At 46.6% G+C, this 19709-nt stretch overlaps 1 protein-coding gene across 1 annotated transcript in view; it reads left to right on the plus strand.

Moving 5' to 3' along the window:
- The window catches only part of NINL (ninein like), a 203285-nt gene that overhangs the window by 11213 nt on the left and 172363 nt on the right, over window positions 1–19709 (plus strand). The window contains exon 2 of the mRNA XM_066237907.1: window positions 3983–4149. The gene's annotated coding sequence lies outside the window, so the exon portion shown is untranslated. The remainder of the gene's footprint in view (window positions 1–3982; window positions 4150–19709) is intronic.

The raw sequence follows: 19709 nt of genomic DNA on the forward strand, positions 1-19709 counted from the left end.
GTTGATGCTTCCAGCTCCTCCCCCCCCTCTCTCCTCTCTAAAAATCAATAAATAAAATATTTTTTAAAAACTTACTAATTAATGACTCCGTTGCAAGGCATTTTGCAACTAGAAAAATTTCTCTAGTCTCATAATTTCACCAACTTAGTGTAAAATGGTTAATTAAAGATAGAAGAAATATTGACAGGTTGTATTTTTTTAAAAACTTTTGTATACAGCCTGACCAGGCGGTTGCGCAGTGGACAGAGCGTCGGACTGGGATGCGGAGGACCCAAGTTCGAGACCCTGAGGTTGCCAGCTTGAGCGCGGACTCATCTGGTTTGAGCAAAAGCTCACCAGCTTGGACTCAAGGTCACTGGCTTGAGCAAGGGGTTACTCGGTCTGCTGTAGCACCCCCCCCCCACCCCCGGTCAGGGCACATATGAGAAAGCAATCAATGAACAACTAAAGTGTCACAACAAAAAACTGATTGAGTCCCTGGCCGATTGGCGCAGTGGTAGAGCATCAGCCTGGCGTGCAGAAGTCCCGGGTTCGATTCCCGGCCAGGGCACACAGGAGAGGCGCCCATCTGCTTCTCCACCCCTCCCCCTCTCCTTTCTCTCTGTCTCTCTCTTCCCCTCCTGCAGCCAGGGCTCCATTGGAGCAAAGATGGCCCAGGCGCTGAGGATGGCTCCATGGCCTCTGCCTCAGGCGCTAGTCTGGCTCTGGTCGCAACAGAGCAACGCCCCAAATGGGCAGAGCATCGCCCCCTGGTGGGCATGCCGGGTGGATCCCGGTCCGGGGCATGTGGGAGTCTGTCTGACTGCCTCCCTGTTTCCAACTTCAGAAGAAAAAAAAAATACAAAAAAAGAAAAAGAAACGCTCTCAGCTTGATCTCTGGGATCTCCGAACCAGAGCCAGAAGGAATCTGTATAAAAAGCAGGAGCTAGAGCAAGGAGGGATCACTAAAGACGCACAGTCTGTGGCACCAGACATCCCCTTCCTCAAGGACTGGGAGGCAAAGACTGACTTGATGGCGGGAGGCGGTTCCCACCTGCCCGGCACCTCCCCTGCTGCGCCTGACCCCCAAGGCCCCAAATTTGCGATGGACACGGGGGCTTCTCCGATCCAGGCTGATGCCGACGGCCTGGCCTGGGCCTCTGCCTCTCCGGACAGAATTCCCAGCTTGCACCAGGACACTGCTGATCAGGAGCCCAAGGACCAGAAGAGGAAGTTCTTTGAGAAGGCAGCCTCTGCGTCCTTTCCCGAAAAGAAGCCCCAGGTTGAAGATAGTCCTTTCGTAACACAATTGAAAGTGTTCACTCCGAAAAGCCACAGCCCACCAAAGAAGAGCCCAAAGTCCCGCCCATCCGGATACAACTTTCACGTATCAAACCCCCCTGGGTGGTCAAAGGCCAGCCCACCTACCAGATATGCCCCTACATTGTCCCCATCACAGAGCCCTCCTGTCAGGGCTGGACTGGTGCCAGGACCCTCGCAGACATTAAAGCCCGTGCTCTGCAGGTCCGAGGGGCGAGAGGCCACCACTGCCATCGGAGGGGGTGGGGGAGTGGCCCCGGTGGAGATGGCAGCAGGGTCACCGATGAGGGAGGTGGCAAAACCAGCGCCAGTAGTGATGGTGGTGAGGCCCGTGGCCACGCTGAGCCCAGGGGAGCCCCGAGCACCCCTGGAGACTGTGCGTCAGATCTACAGCGAGCACAACTACTGCCGCCTTGTCCTCTGAACCGGAGCGTGGCCGGCTGGAAGCGCCGCGCGCCCGGAGTCGGCAGGGAGCACCTGGCACCTCGCGGAAAGGAGGAGAGTTGCCCACTGCAGAGTGCGCCAGACACAAGTGGGCTAGAAGAAGCATCCCAGCTCCCCATTGCTCCCACTGGGGACCAGCCATGCCAGGCTCTGCCCCCGCTGCCCTCCAGAGCCCAGGCGCCTGAGAGCTTGGATTGCCAGTGACAGGTAGAGATAACAAGAATTGTTAACAGATTGGAGCAGGCTGACTCAAATGGAGGTTTTTCAGCCCCAGCAACTAGGCAAATGGCAGTGTCCCTCATGTTTTTAGGGCAGGCCTGACCAGTGGAGTTGGTATGTATGCGGGAGGCACCTCAGTTAGCAGTAGTGGTTGGAGTGGAGTGACGATGGCAGACGGACTAACGTGGGCTAAGGAGAGAGTGGGAGATGAGAAGCAGCGTGAGGGCACTTAACTGAGCAAGGAGAGAGGAAGCATCCTGGGAGTTGTGGAGGGTGTGGTGGCAACAACATAAAGTCACATTGGGGAAAATATCTGGCAGATGGAGGATTCTTCATAAAGGTAATTGTGGGAGCAGTGTTCTGCGGAAGTAGAATGAGATCGATTTGGTGATAGATGAGTTAGCTTCAGTGAGAAGAGAAATCTCAAATCCACTGACACAGCAGGCCAAATGGTAGAAATGAATGCGTAACGGCACATACCAAGTCTGCCATAAAGACGACAGAAAGTTGAGAGAAAGCCAATGTTGTATAAGTGCCTTAATTATTTCTATAGACAGTTGAACCATATAAGGAGTTTGTTCTTAGGATACCTGAGAGCACTGTGTTTCAGGGAATGGGTGCAGAATTTCACTAAGAACATATCATGTTCAGTAATCATTTGGTTTTTTTGTTTTGTTTTGTATCTTTCTGAAGTTGGAAACGGGGAGGCAGTCAGACAGACTCCTGCATGCCCCCCGACTGGGATCCACCTGGCATGCCCACCAGGGGGCGTTGCTCTGCCGTGACCAGAGCCATTCTAGCACCTGAGGCAGAGGCCACAGGGCCATCCTCAGTGCCCGGGCCAACTTTGCTCCAATGGAGCCTCGGCTGCGGGAGGGGAAGAGAGAGACAGAGAGGAAGGAGAGGGGGAGGGGTGGAGAAGCAGATGGGTGCTTCTCCTGTGTGCACTGGCTGGGAATCGAACCTGGGACTCCTGCACGCCAGGCCGACGCTCTACCACTGAGCCAACCGGCCAGGGCCTAATCATTTGTTTTGAAATCACAGTTGAGTTTGGAGAACATTGACAAATCTGAGCTGTCAATCTGATGACCTTCAGACAGTAAACATACTCTAAAACTGAACTTTTTTCTGTTTCTCAAATGGCATATATACTCTTCTACAAAGCACCTTTTGAGGTAACAACCAATCAAAACTTACCTCTATAATCTTTACTCAGCTGTTAACTTTGCCTAGTTCTTTGTAGAATAGACATTTAGTACATGTAAAAAAAGTCATGAAATCTCACAAGTTACCGGCAGGTGTAGAGGAGTGTCAGGGACACAGACTGGCAGTTCCGTTACCACCTGAAACCAACAGAATTGACTAACGCTTCAGATTATGTAAGACAGAGATGCATTTCATAAAATGATAATGGAGGTGTAAACATTAAGGAGTATGAGAAAGACTGTCCTTTGTATGCATGTGTGTTCCTCACAAAGGCACCCAGACAAGAACACTGTCTATTGCCCAGCTGTTTGTATTGCTGTCCTGCTGTACCTCACAACAGCCACTGGGAGGCTCTGTTGACCACCAGTTTTTATCTTTAGCTTGTGCCACAAAAGGACTGATTATTATGAAAAGAAGATCTAAATGTAATGTGTTCAGGATTTACATATGCAAGTATTATGTAAAATCCCCATATAACTACCAGCCAGGTATGAAACACTGCATGTGATAGTATTTATTGAACAACTTGAATCTACACTGGGCCTGTATATACTGCCCATTACAAGTGGAAAGGTAATAACACAATACACTTCTTCAGCATGACCTTTGCTAAGATGTACATTCATTCTTGTGTCCAAAAGTTGGGCTAACTGTGACTCAGCCTCTGGCTTTGACTGGCCAAGCAGCCTCTGTAGAAACTAGAAATAAAGGGCATGTTAAAAAAAAAAATAGATGAAATCTGCCATTCCTAACAGTTCTTATCACAGCACTTAAAACTGAACTGAAATCAAAGACCGGTGCTCTACTTTTGCAGGTTTATCTAAAAAGACTTATAACTTCTGCTGAAATTGACATCTGCCCCAAGAACTGGAGGAGGCTTGTTGTGGCAGCAGCTTACCTTGCCTGCAAGGTTTCGGGTGATCATGATATGTTGGATATGGACTACGTCCAGGAAACCGTAGGCGTTGCAATTTAGGACATGTGAGTTTGTTAAGGTTTTGGTGAGATTTTTAACCATTTACCAGTACCTCATGTGCCCCCATAAAGCTTATATATTAAGAAATATTTGTAAAGGTAACGTTGTGCAGAGAAATAGGCATAAAATTATATACTTCTTTTGTGACCTAACAATTCATATTCCTCAGCATTTAATAGGTCTCGATGTATTATTGTTGTAATAATCTGTTAGATAATTGTTTCTCTGCTGGTTTTGGCAGACATTTTACAAGCTCACGACCAGAACAGCACTGCAATAAATATCTTCATGCTTTCTTAAAGCCATCTACCAATTCCCGTCCATGTTTAAGGGGCCTACATTTGGCCCTTGAAATAACTGTTTGGCCACTGTTGCATAGGTCTTAGGGCCACAAGACTATCGAAAGGTTATAGCTTAAACCTGAGTCACATATTGTATATTTGCTTTTACTGGTCTTTCCCTCCTTTCTATCTGAAGTTCTGTTGTTAAACTCGCCATAATAGAAAATTAGCCGTATATAAAGGTTTCATCCCTGTGCTCTCTCCTGCCCCTTTAAGAGAATTGCATGTGTTTAAAAACAGGTCTCCTGTGTTAGAAAGCTCCTCCCTGCCAAGCAGTCGGGGGAAACATCACTGGCCTTCACTAGGGCTCATCTCATTTGAGAGTTTCCAGGCTCTTGGCAACCACAGCAGTGCACTGTGGGGGCTGTAGGTCAACCCTGAGGGCACTCCGCATAGCTGGCACACATGAGAGACGCACTAAACAAGGGCATTTGATCTACTGTGAGGGCCCTGAAAGAAGGAATATTTGTAATCATGAATACTAGCCCTGCCATGGTGGCAGCTGACATTTCCTCAAAACCTGCAGCTGATTGCCTGACCCGGCGGTGGCGCAGTGGCTAGAGCGCCAGACTGGGATGCAGAAGGACCCAGGTTCAAGACCCCAGGGTTGCCAGCTTGAGCGCAGGATCATCTGGCTTGAGCAAAAAGCTCACTAGCATGGACCCAAGGTCACTGGCCCGAGTGGGGGGTTACTCAGTCTGCTGAAGGCCCACGGTCAGGGCACATATGAGAAAGCAATCAATGAACAACTACAGTGTCACAATGAAAAACTGATGATTGATGCTTCTCATCTCTCTCTTTCTTTGTTTCTGGCTGTCTGTCCCTATCTATCCCTCTATCTGACTCTCTCTCTGTCCCTGTAAAAAAAAAAATTAAAAAAACAACAACCCTGCAGCTGAGCTGGCTGGGGTTCTGGCTCTAGTTATAACATCAGAGAACATGCAGGGAAATGTGTGGGTTTTCACAGGTGTGAGCTCCACAGGCAGTGGGGGCAGTGTCTAGTATAGGAAGACTGGTTGTAAACAATGCCTTTTTTTTTTTTTTTTTTTACAGAGACAGAGAGAGAGTCAGAGAGAGGGATAGACAGGGACAGACAGGAATGGAGGGAGATGAGAAGCATCAATCATCAGTTTTTCATTGCGATACTTTACTTGCTCATTGATTGCTTTCTGATATGTGCCTTGACCGTGGGCCTTCAGCAGACCGAGCAACCCCCTGCTCAAGCCAGCGACCCTGGGTCCAAGCTTTGCTCAAACCAGATGAGCCCGCGGGGTCAGGTGACCCTGGGGTCTCGAACCTGGGTCCTCCGCATCCCACTTCGACGCTCCATCCACTGCGCCACCGCCTGGCCAGGCAACAATGCCTTTAGCGTATGAACAGAAAAACACCAGGAGCGATGTTTATAATAGGCTGCTTTTGTTTATGACCTTTGGACATTGGAAGGGATTACAACGTTTAGTGTACACTGGTCTCATCTCTCTGCTGTTGACTATTTGTCATGATCTCATTTTGAGTCTAAATTGAAAAAATTGGTGTTTGCTTTTTCTTAAAAGTTTCCAACATTAGAATATATTTCCCTTCAAAAGAGTAAGTTAAACTGAGCAGCTGCTATTCAGAAAATTTGCTGTACCTGTAAATGGTATGCTATTCAGCCATCTAGCCATTGAAAAACACAAAAAACCCAGAAGGTGCACGTTCTGCAGACAAAGATTTTCTTTCATGATTAAACCTCTACTAATAGACATGTTAATCCCATGAAGTACTATATTTCTACACAATTAAAATGTATTAGTGGAGAAAATATAAAAGGGATAGTGAAGTGCAATTATTCCTGTAGTGAGTTAAGTCCTGATTAGCTGATTATCAAAACATTATCTGATTTACATTTCTATAGACTTATGGCCATATGAATAGGAAATTAATTTTGGAACTAGGTTCAGTTGGGATTAAAGTTTAACAAATGAAAAAGAAATCTCTTTTCCGCTCATATTCTGGCTGCTATCCAGACAGGAGAACATTGAGCCTTTGTTGACCTATCCAATGGATAAAACATTATAACTAAAAAACCAAATATGTTAGGAAATAAGCCTCTCATGTTTGTTCAGGTATATATCATTTTTATATAATTCACTCTATCAAGGGATTAATGTGAAAGTAATGTGCTTTACTCTAATTTTATATGTAAATACTTGGCAGGTGACAGCAGTATGGTCACATAGCAAAGGCCTGCTCCCAGCTTTCCTTTCCCACTTTATTGGACTCACCCCCAGTGGCTATGTTCCTGTTCTGTCTGTCAAGGGGTATTGGGTGTGAGCATCTCAGGATTGCATTCCCAGCATGAGAGAAACACTGTTGGATTTTGAGTCCAGTGCTGGATCAGAGGTTGTATCATAAAGTGGGGTTAGTCCGGCCAAGACATATATCATTAATCTTTCTGCCTTCCAGTTTATTTATTTATTTATTTATTTACAGGGACAGAGAGAGAGTCAGAGAGAAGGATAGACAGGGACAGACAGACAGGAACGGAGAGAGATGAGAAGCATCAATCATCAGTTTTTCGTTGGGACTCCTTAGTTGTTCATTGATTGCTTTCTCAAATGTGCCTTGACGGCGGGCCTTCAGCAGACCGAGTAACCCCTTGCTCGAGCCAGCGACCCTGGGTTCAAGCTGGTGAGCTTTTTTTGGCTCAAACCAGATGAGTCCGCGCTCAAGCTGGGTCCTTCCGCATCCCAGTCCGACGCTCTATTCACTGCGCCACCACCTGGTCAGGCTGCCTTCCAGTTTAAAAAGCGTATCCTTTCTTGTCATAGTGACAGTTTCCCACCCCAGTAAGATGAAGGTGAACAGAAACTAGCATATGCGCTCTGACGTGAGCCCCGTGCACTGGGGCAGCAGGAAGGGTTCCCTTTCCCATTGAATGTGGCTTGTTTACTTACTTATTTGAGCTGAATCCTTGCTGCCTCAAGAGTTTTCTCCCTCAGGGATAATAGCCATGGCTCTTGATTCATCCACTTGTTGCTGTGGTGATGTGCCCACTCCTTTTTTTTTTTTTTTTTTTAAAGCTGGAAACGGGGAGAGACAGTCAGACTCCCGCATGCGCCCGACCGGGATCCACCCGGCACGCCCACCAGGGGCGATGCTCTTCCCACCAGGAGGGGATGCTTTGCCCCTCCGGGGCGTCGCTCTGTGCGACCAGAGTCACTCTAGAGCCTGGGGCCGAGGCCAAGGAGCCATCCCCAGCGCCCGGGCCATCTTTGCTCCAATGGAGCCTTGGCTGCTGGAGGAGAAAAGAGAGACAGAGAGAAAGGAGGGGGGGGGTGGAGAAGCAAATGGGCACCTCTCCCATGTGCCCTGGCCGGGAATCAAATCCGGGTCCCCCGCACGCCAGGCCGACACTCTACCGCTGAGCCAACCGGCCAGGGCCTGTGCCCACTCCTTTTGTTGGTGTGTCTCTACTTCAAAAAGCGCTTGGCCTGCTGAAAATGTCTGCAAGTTCTTCAGAGCTGATAAACAGCATACATCATTCCTTTCATCTGATCACTATAGTGGGGCCTTGCAAGCAAGTGGGGAGCATGAATTGTACAGCTGCACTAATGGAAGTCTGGAGAATGTGCCCGAGTCAGCAGCACAGTGCACAAGAGGGCCATAGCCTCTTGCCCTCGTCCCAAACTCAGAGTGCTGGGATGCAGACAAGACCACGAACAGCTGTACCTTGTTTGAACATTAGCGTTATTGACACAACTGAGTAACCTTTGTTTCAGAACAAAATTTAGAGCCATCCTCGTAGCGTAGAGTGGTAGTTTTGAAGATAGCCTGGTTGACTAAAATTGTCCTGTGTTGGTTTTCTCTCCTCTGTCTTCCCCAGGAAGGAGAATTAGAGGACCTTCTTCACTTTGATATTAAGATTTCTAACAAAATTTATTTTGGGTGCTACTTTGGGCTCTGTTTGAGAGTATATAAAGACCTAAAATTTGAATTTCATCCTCTCAACCAAAAAAGAGCACAGGAGCTAAAAGTAAGGCTGTGGACTCACTAAGTGGGGTTTCTGTCAGTCAGCAAAGCCAACATCTGGGGATAAGTCATACCAAGCAGTGATTATAAAAATGGAAAGTTTTTTAGCCCTGGCTGGTTTGCTCAGTGGTAGAGCGTCAGCCTGGCATGCAGGAGTCCCGGGTTCGATTCCCAGCCAGTGCACACAGGAGAGGCGCCCATCTGCTTCTCCACCCCTCCCCCTCTCCTTCCTCTCTGTCTCTCTCTTCCCCTCCCGCAGCCAAGGCTCCATTGGAGCAAAGTTGGCCCGAGCGCTGAGGGTAGCTACATGGCCTCTGCCTCAGGCGCTAGAATGGCTCTAGTCACAACAGAGCAACACCCCAGATGGGCAGAGCATCGCCCCCTGGTGGGCATGCCAGGTGGATCCTGGTCTGGCGCATGCGGGAGTCTGACTGCCTCCCCGTTTCCAACTTTAGAAAAATTTTTTAAAAATTTAAAAAAATAAAAAAATGGAAAGTTTTTTAAAATTAACACATTGAAGAAGAGTTTATTAACCCTTCTGCATCATATATATGGGGTCTTTAATGGTTTCTACAAAGATACCACATTATTAAAAAAATTATAGATTTCTTTTGTGACCATAACTCAGAATATTTTAAAGATTTCATTCATTGATTTTAGAGAGAGGAGAGAGAGAAAAGATGGGGGAGGAGAAGGGGGACAGGAAGCTTCAACTTGCTTCTCACATGTGCCTTGACCACCAGACAAACCCAGGGTCTTGAACCAGAGACCTCACCATTCCAGGTCAGCACTGTATCCACTGTGCCACCACAGGTCAAGCTAACTCAGAATAGTTTAAATCAGATTTAATCTGTCAATGGTTTTCCATTTGAACCTCTTCCCTTCTTTATAACCATGCATGAATAATTTTAACAAATGTATCACTAAAGATATTTATTTATGTACATAATGTACTTGCCACTCTTAATTCAGTTTGAAAATTTATATCTTTTCTATATATCAGAGTTCAGTCCCATGAGTTTACTAGACAAAGCATTAGTGACTAATCTGAGAGACAGAAAATATGTGCTATGTATCAAATACTGGGTGTAGAAAGTGCAGTGGTTTTTAATGGAAATGGTAAAGGACACAGGACAAAGTAATGTTTATGGTTTTGACTTCCGGTGAATATACAGCAAAATCTTCGCAACTACCTGACCTGTGGTGGCGCAGTGGATAAAGCGTCGACCTGGAAATGCTGAGGTCGCCGGTTCAAAACCCTGGGCTTGCCTGGTCAAGGCACATATGGGAGTTGATGCTTCCGGCTCCTCCCCCCTGTCTCTCTCTCCTCTCTGTCTCTTTCTGTCTCTCTCTCTCCTCTCTAAAAATGAATAAATAAATAAATAAAAATTAAAAAAAAAATCTTCGCAACTGAAATAGACACTTGTAAAATGGATACTGTCTCTGGTACCTTGGTAGTTCTTTAGAATCAGGTGTTTTTCTACCATAATTAATGTGCAAGTGAATAGTTCCTTATGGCACTTCAGTCACTGGAGATTTCGGGCCTCCCAATAAATTACAGCACGTGGATGCCTCATTAAAACATGCTTAGAGCCAGGCGGTGGCGCAGTGGATAGAGTGTCAGACTGGGATGTGGAAGGACCCACGTTCGAGACCCTGAGGTCGCTGGATCAAGCAAGGGGTTACTCGGTCTGCTAAGACCCGCGGTCAAGTCACATATGGGAAAGCAATCAATGAACAACTAAGGTGTCACAAAGAAAAACTGATGATTGATGCTTCTCATCTCTCTCTGTTCCTGTCTGTCTGTCCCTCCCTGTCTATCTCTCTCTCTGTCTCTGTAAAAACAAACAAACAGCCCTGGCCGGTTGGCTCAGCAGTAGAGCGTTGGCCTGGCGTGCGGGGGACCCGGGTTCGATTCTCGGCCAGGGCACATAGGAGAAGCGCCCATTTGCTTCTCCACCCCCTCCCCCTCCTTCCTCTCTGTCTCTCTCTTCCCTTCCCGCAGCCAAGGCTCCATTGGAGCAAAGATGGCCCAGGCGCTGGGGATGGCACCTTGGCCTCTGCCCCAGGCGCTAGAGTGGCTCTGGTCACGGCAGAGCGACGCCCCGGAGGGGCAGAGCATCGCCCCCTGGTGGGCAGAGCGTCGCCCCTGGTGGGTGTGCCGGGTGGATCCTGGTCGGGCGCATGCGGGAGTCTGTCTGACTGTCTCTCCCCGTTTCCAGCTTCAGAAAAATACAAAAAAATTTAAAAAAATTAAAAACAAACAAACAAACAAACAAAAAACATGCTTAGAGCCTGACCAGGTGGTGGTGCAGTGGATAGAGCATTTGACTGGGATGTGGAGGACCCAGGTTCGAGACCCCGAGGTCGCCAGCTTGGGCGCGGGTTCATCTGGTTTGAGCAAGGCTCACCAGCTTGGACTCATGGTCGCTGGCTTGAGCTGAAGGCCCACGGTCAGGGCACATATGGGGGGGTGATCATGAACAACTAAGGTGTCGCAACGAGGGGCTGATGATTGATGCTTCTCATCTCTCTCCATTCCAATCTGTCTGTTCCTGTCTATCCCTCTCTCTGATTCTCTATCTCTGTAAAAAACAAACAACAACAACAACAAAACATGCTTAGAGTGCATAACAACTAATGAAGGTTGGGTAGAATTTGAATAGCTGAGTAAACACTGATTTTGCCCAAGTGTATGTTCATTATGTTTAAGGAACAAGCAGCAGGTGATATTGCTTTTGGGAGCCTGTCATGACCTCGACATCTTTTTTGGGTTTTTTTGTATTTTTTCTGAAGCTGGAAACGGGGAGACAGTCAGACAGACTCCCGCATGCGCCCGACTGGGATCCACCCGGCACGCCCACCAGTGTGCGATGCTCTGCCCATCCGGGGCATCGCTCTGTTGCGACCAGAGCCACTCTAGCACCTGAGGCAGAGGCCATGGAGCCATCCTCAGTGCCTGGGCCATCTTTGCTCCAATGGAGCCTTGGCTGCGGGAGGGGAAGAGAGAGACAGAGAGGAAGGAGAGGGGGAGGGGTGGAGAAGCAGATGGGCGCCTCTCCTGTGTGCCCTGGCCGGGAATCGAACTCGGGACTTCTGCACGCCAGGCCAAAGCTCTACCACTGAGCCAACTGGCCAGGGCCAACCTTGACATCTTGAACCCAATTTTAAGATAGTTCTAGTTCCCTTTGGCTCTGGCAATCTAGTCGTAGCCCCTAAAGGACTCACCTAGTGAATTAGCAGGAAGTAGCATTACAATAACCTGGCAGTGTCAGCTACCGAGGGCAGGAGTAACTATCAACCATGTAAAGGAGTGTGAATGTATGTACTCTCAGAGACACTTTTTTTAAAGTTTGGAACCTTGTATTTTTTTATTGTACCTGTGTTCTGTTGATTGCCCTTCCTAGGCCTTTTCCAGATTGGGTGGCGATGAAGACTGGCACAGAAAAGTTCTGAGAAGTTATGTCAGCGCTGATAACCTTACTGGTATTCAGTGCTCTCAAGCCGTCCTCTCTTAAGGAAGAAATGAGGGGCTGAAACATCACGTGCCCCTCATCTCTAAGAACTTAAGAAACACCATCTCACAAACCAGCCAAATTAGCATATCAGCTATGAGTGCACACTGCATATCTGAAGAACTATAATAGAATGTTAAAAACAAACGATAATGATGCCATCTTCAAGAGAGGAAACAAAACAAAACTAAAAACAAAGTTTAATATTGAAGATTTTAAATTAGTTAACTTTAATTAAAAAAATTTTAAATTTAATTAGCTCTAAGAAAAATAATTTTAAATTTAATTAACTTTAATTTTAAATATTAATTTAATTTTATTATTTTTATTTTTTATTTTTTGTATTTTTCTGAAGTTGGAAACGGGGAGGCAGTCAGACAGACTCCCGCATGCGCCTGACCGGGATCCACCCAGCATGCCCACCAGGGGTCGATGCTCTGCCCATCTGAGGGGTCGCTCTGCTGCAACCAGAGCCACTCTAGCGCCTGAGGCAGAGGCCATGGAGCCATCCCCAGTGCCTGAGCCAACTTTGCTCCAATGGAGCCTTGGCTGTGGGAGGGGAAGAGAGAGACAGAGAGGAAGGAGAGGGGGAGGGGTGGAGAAGCAGATGGGCACTTCACCTGTGTGCCCTGGCCGAGAATTGAACCCAGGACTCCTGCACGCCAGGCCAACGCTTTACCACTGAGCCAACCAGCCAGGGCCGTTAAATATTTCATTTTAACTGTAATTAACTTTACTTTTAAATAGTAAACTATTTTTTGTTGTTTCAGCCAATCTTTGCCATCTTTAAGAGAGATGCAACAAAACAATTAAAAGTTTAATATTTAAAATATTCAAAACTAAGTTTAAGAGAGTTTTAAACTTTCAAATGTTTTATAAGTCTACACTTCTACAAGAGCCAAAGCTTAAAATTACACTAAGATTTTAGGGGGACAACCTGTATCTTCACAGAAATGTCCCCTTTTAAAAATAGTTCTTTGTAGGGCTGAACGATATACCTGCTTTAATCACCAGTTACTTTTCCTACATTTTGGTAAAGGAAGATTATGAGGAGCAGTGTGAATTCACATGTAATAAATTGAAAGAAACTGGATCCCAATAGTATTATGAAAGTAGGTAATATGAAAGAGCTTTTCTATTTTTCATATTTACCTGGTGTCTTATTTAAGTTTTTCTATTCAAGAGGAAATATACAAATCTTAGGAACGCTAACCTCAGGTCAGGTCAACTGTTTAGGAAATTGGTAAAATGTCACCTAAACTTGAAATGTTTTTTTTAAATTAATGTTCTTGACTATGTGAAATTTTTCTCCTACCTTCTGAAATGTAGTCCTAGAAATTCTGCCTATAAACAAAATATTTCTGGGCCAAGGAATATTTTCAATATAGCAAGGTTTTACTTTATGAGTAATGCAGATTCTATCATTTTTAAAAGACAGAAAATATAATGATAAGTAAAATATTAAAATCTACCACCTCAAAAAACATTGTTTATGGAATTCAGAGCTTGGAGATTCAAGTATTGACTTCACTTTTATTTGAAATGAATGCTACAACTTATGTGGTTTTTCTTACTCATGATTATATTAAAAGCTAATAGTCTATTTTAATTAAAACATGGCTAGAGTGTTTTGTAATGTTTCTCTTCACATAGCATTTATGTCTCTCCCTAACTTTAGATGTTTTCAACCAACTCTGATAGTGGGGTCTTGACGCATTATTAACCTGACCGTTAAGCTGGTTTGACCTTTGCCTCTAAGATGCACTCGTTTGTCTTAAGCTCTTTTCAACCTAAAGATAATTTTTTACATTTAACATCAATGGCCACAGTACTCAGTGGCATGATGCATTAGATAACATCTTTGAATAAATAGTTCATTATTGTGACTAGAGGGGGAAAAACATATTGGAAGAAAAAATAGGTAAAACATATCAGAGAGAAAGGAGATACAGGAAAACTAGATCAGAATGTAAGTTATTTGAGGATTTTAAGCAATTAAACAGGTCAGAAAATGGAAGCATAGAAACGGTTTAAAGCTGTCTTTAAAATGCTATTTTCAGACTCAGGTTTCACTTAGAAATATACCAAATTCTGTCTACAGCCATACCACCCAGAATGTGCCCAATCTCATCTGATGTTAGAAGCTAAGCAGGGTTGGGCCTGGTTAGTACTTGGATGGGAGAAATATACCAAATCCTCTTAAGATGTCTTTATAACTAAGACCCTAGCCACTCAGCTTGAGTATATTCAGTAAATTCTGATAGTTTTACTATATTTTCATGTACCTTATTTCACTAAGGTCAAATCTCATCACTTGTTCTTGATAAATTGCTGATTAGGAAAAATGATCCGGTTTAGTTTAGAAGGACAAAAAATTACCACGTGTCACTGTCTACAAGATAGTTTGCACCCCATAGTAATATACCAGCTACTAAGCAGAAATGCTGACATTTATGAGTGGTTAGAAGGATAAGAGAGTTTGGAAAAGGGACATTAGACATGAATCTGGTTTCAAGAATAAATTGGTGGAATAACTAGAATCACTAAAAATTGCTCTTTCCTGTGGACAAGTCCTGCCAGGGGTGTGGACGACGGAGACGCAGAGACCCGCCTCTGGGGACCAGGTTCAGTGAGGCAGATCCATTTTATTCAGGAAGTAAACTAGTTTATATACACAGGTTCAGCCTATAGGTTGTTACAGCATGTTCCTCAAAGCCAATGGCTGAAAAGATCAGGGGGCTGTGTGGTTGGCACTAAGTCACTTCCTTAAAGTGGGTGAGCTCCCTTCCTGGGTATGCCCAGGAGGGTTCTGGGAGCTGGAGTATTCTCACAGCACTGCATCAGTCACAGCTGCTAGGAATGCACTCTGCGCTCCACCCACATCTCCCCCTTCTCTTTTAATTAAGGCCAATTGAACTTGATGAATGATAGCTTGCTGTTGTTGTAGCTTCTGAATGCTACGCATTATGCAACAGAACCCTAGTAGAACTAAAACAACTATAGTACCTATTATACTATATGCTAATAGATTAGCTGGATTAAACAATGAGGCAAGCTTCTATAATGTTTGACTAGTTAGGAAATAGAATGTCTTTTTAAACAGGGGATTCTTAAACAGGGGATTCCTCCTAGGGGTCAGGATGTCATTTCCCTCCCATTGTGTTACAGAGACCTTCTAGGTGCCATTAAACACAGTTCTATGTTGATTGTAAAAAATGGACGTAGGTCCATGCACGCCCCTTTCCCACAAAGGTCCCAGTGTCCAAACATGGAACAGACGGCTTGCTGCGGGCTGCATACTGCATATGGTTGCATTCCGTCTCTCAGCTTCTGATGCCAAACTCTGAGATTGATGGTCTGTGCATCTGGGCCAGAGGCAATGCGGCAGTCTTTCCAGGGAACTCCTTCTCTTGGGAGTGTACAGGAACGGGCAAAGAGGCAACCCTGGGAAGGCAAGGTTAGCGGGGCAGGCCCAGCTGTTGGTAGCTAGGGGGAGGAGGGCTTGTAGGCCAAGTACTGAGCCTTGGTTGGTAGTACCGTTTTCAGCAAAGTCTCCTGTAGTAAGGTTTCGAAGGAGGACCCACCCCTCCGAGGGGACAGTGTTATTAAACTTAAGTAGCATTGGGTCACTGAGGTTACCCCCCATATAGTGCTGTTCCACTGTTGGGATTCCTGGCCACTACTGTCACAAGGGAGACTAAGGGAGCAGTTAGTGGAACATACTGCTAGGAACTGTGGGCTATTAACTTCAACAGGCATAATTATGCCAGGGTGGGGAAAAGCAGCCCAGATGTGGGGGTCTGCCCACCTCTGGGAGTCAGTGGTCACTATAGCACACACAAGTAAGAACAGAGCACCAGGGCCTGGGGGCCCATCAGGGGCCATTCTCTGGGCCCGCCCCACCAAAGCCTCCACATCCCCCCAAGTGATGGGGCATGCATGCAGCCGCAGGGTCTTCTTCTGGAGAGCTGAGGACCTCTTCCTCTCAGGCATAGTCGGTGTGGAGAAGGCCAGGGCTGTGGCTTTGGACGAGTGAAGACTGAACCATTCAGTGGGTGCCCAAAAAACCCTGTCAAGCAGGTTGGGGTGTTCCTGGAATCCAAACTGGCTGAAAAACACAAGCAAAACCTCTCCCTTCTGTTAGAAGAGGGTGTGATCCCCGCCACTGTGCCGTGGCTGGGTCCTTCCAGCATCATTTCAGAGAGAGGGGTGGGGGAGAGAGAGAGAGAGAGAGATACAGAAAAATAGACAAGACAGACAGAAAAAAGACACATGGGGGCATTTAGGCTGGCCCATGGGTCTGCAGCAGGAACACGTGTTGGAGAAAATGGCGTCTGAGAGGCTGGGGTGGGGCACAGAGCCCCGGCAGGGAATGCAGAAGTAGCGACTTCAGCTTTTTCTGGCGGCAGAGCTGATGGCGCAGTTAGCAATTCGGTTGGTTTTGTTTCTGCGCACTCAGCCGTGATTTTGTCAAACTCAGAGGCTAAACTACTTTCCTCCTCAGTGGAGGGGGGTGAATAGGAAGGTAGAGATATCATTGGCACTGGAGGAGGGTCCCCAGCAGGAACACCGGTCAGGCAGGCATGTATCGCTAGCAGGGCAGGAACGAGGCCGAGAGGAAAGGTTTGTCCCTCATGTACTTTGGCCGAATAGATGCTCTGGAAAGCTCGGGCCCAAGTATCCAGGTCCCAGAGAGGTCCGTCCTGGAGCCAAAGGTTGAAACTTGAGAGGATTTCCCAGTAGGTACAAAGATCCCTTTCACTAACTTCAACTCACCTACTCTGCAGTAGGACGTGCAAGGCTCGAGCCTGCGGGCTTGAGAGTGGGGGAGTTTTCCCATCGCAGAAGGTTACTCACCCGTCCCTTGAATGCCGCTTAGGTCCCTGCCCTACGTTGGGTGCCAGTTGTGGACAAGTCCCGCCAGGGGTGAGGACGACGGAGACGCAGAGACCCGACCCCGGGGACCAGGTTCAGTGAGGCAGATCCACTTTATTCGGGAAGTAAACTAGTTTATATACACAGGTTCAGCAGGTGTTACAGCGTGTTCCTCAAAGCCAATGGCTGAAAAGATCAGGGAGCTGTGTGGTTGGCACTAAGTCACTTCCTTAAAATGAGTGAGCTCCCTTCCTGGGTGTGCCCAGGAAGCTTCTGGGAGCTGGAGTATTCTCACAGCACTGCATCAGTCACAGCTGCTAGGAATGCTCTCTGCACTCCACCCACACTTTCCCCTTTGGCTTTTTTTTTTTAAGATTTTTATTTATTTATTCATTCTAGAGAGGAGAGAGAGTGAGAGAGAGAAGGAAGGGAGGAGCAGGAAGCATTAACTCCCATATGTGCCTTGACCAGACAAGTGCAGGGTTTCGAACAGGTGACCTCAGCGTTCCAGGTCGGCGCTTTATCCACTGCGCCACCACAGGTCAGGCCCGGCTTTAATTCTAGAAGGTGATATGGCCATTTTGAGAAACGAGAAATTTAATCAACTTCAGGTAGGACCATAAACATCACTGAAAGTCAGTAGGTTCTCTGACAGATGTCATGGAGCATGGAAACTAGTTACTAGTAGGGTGGTAACTGGCAGTTTTCTCAGAGTTTTATACTTGGGAGATGTTTGTGCCCTACAGTGATAAGACTAAAAGAATACCTTATTACCTTGACTCCAATTTATTTTCTTTCAGTTCCCACCCGCCATTGGAATACTGACCTCAATGAATTTTTTTTCTTTTTTTATTTCTCTGAAGTTGGAAATGGGGAGGAAGTCAGACAGACTCCCACATGCGCCCGACCGGGATCCACCCGGCACGCCCACCAGGGGGCGATGCTCTGCCGCAATCATAGCCATTTTAGCACCTGAGGCAGAGGCCACAGAGCCATCCTCAGCGCCCAGGCAAACGCTGCTCGAATGGAGCCTGGGCTGCGGGAGGGGAAGAGAGACAGAGAGGAAGGAGAGGGGGAGGGGTGGAGAAGCAGATGGGTGCTTCTCCTGTGTGCCCTGGCCGGGAATTGAACCCGGGACTCCTGCACGCCAGGCCGACGCTCTACCACTGAGCCAACCGGCCAGGGCCCTCAATGAAATTTTAACACTGGTATATTATGACCAGAACCTTTAAGTCTTTATTACAAGGAAAAGACAAAGTGTCTAAAATGTCTGAACCAAATAAAAGTGCCAGTTTTGTATGTCAAAATGGTTGCCTATCAGCAGTTTTATATAGTTCATTTTAAAACAATGAGAAAGTTCTTCCACACTGTATCAGACAGAGTCCAGCATGGCTGTTGGTCAAATAAGTTTGTAAATAATGATACATATGTTTGCTCGCTTATAGTTTGCACTGGATGTAGGGGGACAGGCTGTGGGCAGGTGGGATCCTTGTAGCCTGGGGCTTGGTTTGGGACCTGAGCCTTTCCCACCCTTTTTGATGTGGGGTGGTACAATCCCATCATGCCCCAAATGAGTGACTTTTTGTAAAGCCAAGAGGCAGGGCCATGGCCAGCATCAGAGCTGCCTGGCTCATGCAGGTTCGCATTGGATTCGGACAGTCGGCAAAGAAACAGCGGAGCCAAAAACTGGTGGGCCATAGTCTTTAATCTAGCTTGCACCCAGCGGGCAAGTAAAAATACACACTGGGCTCCAAAACCCACTCACATTCAGTGCTCACAAAGCTACTGATTTATCCGAGTTCCCTAGAATCAAAGGTTTCTAGCTCAACAGCCTTATTCTCCTCAGTTCCCCATTTCCTTCCTTATCCCAGATACAAACTCTGTACAAACTGGCATCTCACTCAGTACTCCGCCATCTTGGCTGCTTTTCCTGGCCTTCTCCACGTGGCCTCCTCCGGCTGCTGGCTCTATTCTCTCTTCTCTCTCATGCTAACCTCAGGAACCAAGAGACAAACTCCCGCTCCGTTCCTATTTTATAGTGTAGAAATCCAAACCCTTAATCCAATATACATAATAGGGAAGTCTCTAATACAAAGTCACTTCTCTGAGGCATGATAGGATTGTACCACCTTACACCAAAAAGGGTAGGAAAGGCTTAATCCCAAAACTAAGCCCCAGGCTACAAGGATTCTCCCTGCCTTTAGCCCACCCCAACACACGTTAATATCACCTGGGCAACGGCCTCTTTAACAAAGTGAGCATAATACATTTTATCTGCCCAACACTTTTTAACCTTTTTTTTTTTTTAGATTTTATTTATTCATTATAGAGAGGAGGGAGAGAGAGAGAGAGACAGAAGGGGGGAGGAGCAGGAAGCATCAACTCCCATATGTGCCTCGACCAGGCAAGCCCAGGGTTTTGAACTGGTAACCTCAGCGTTTCCAGGTTGACGCTTTATCCACTGCACCACCACAGGTCAAGCAAATGAGTGACTTTTTATTAGAGACTTCCCTATTTTGTATATTGGATTAAAGGTTTTGAATCTATACTATAAAATGGGGGCCAACCAGGAGCTTTCTCTCTTTCAGTTCCTAAGATTAGCATTAGAGAGGAAAGCAGAGAGAGGCCACGTGGAGGAGGCCAGGAGAAGCAGCCAAGATGGCAGAGTGCTGAAGAAAAAGCCAGTTTGTGCAGAATTTGTGCAGGGAGAAAAAAGAAGATGGGGAACAGAGGTAAATAAATCTGGTGAGCTAGAAACCTTTGATTCTAGGAAACTCGGATAAGTCAGTAGCTCTGTGAGTACTGATGAGTGGGTTTTGGAGC

Source organism: Saccopteryx bilineata, chromosome 6 (genome assembly GCF_036850765.1).
Source record: "Saccopteryx bilineata isolate mSacBil1 chromosome 6, mSacBil1_pri_phased_curated, whole genome shotgun sequence".
In the NCBI taxonomy this organism is placed as follows: Eukaryota; Metazoa; Chordata; class Mammalia; order Chiroptera; family Emballonuridae; genus Saccopteryx; species Saccopteryx bilineata.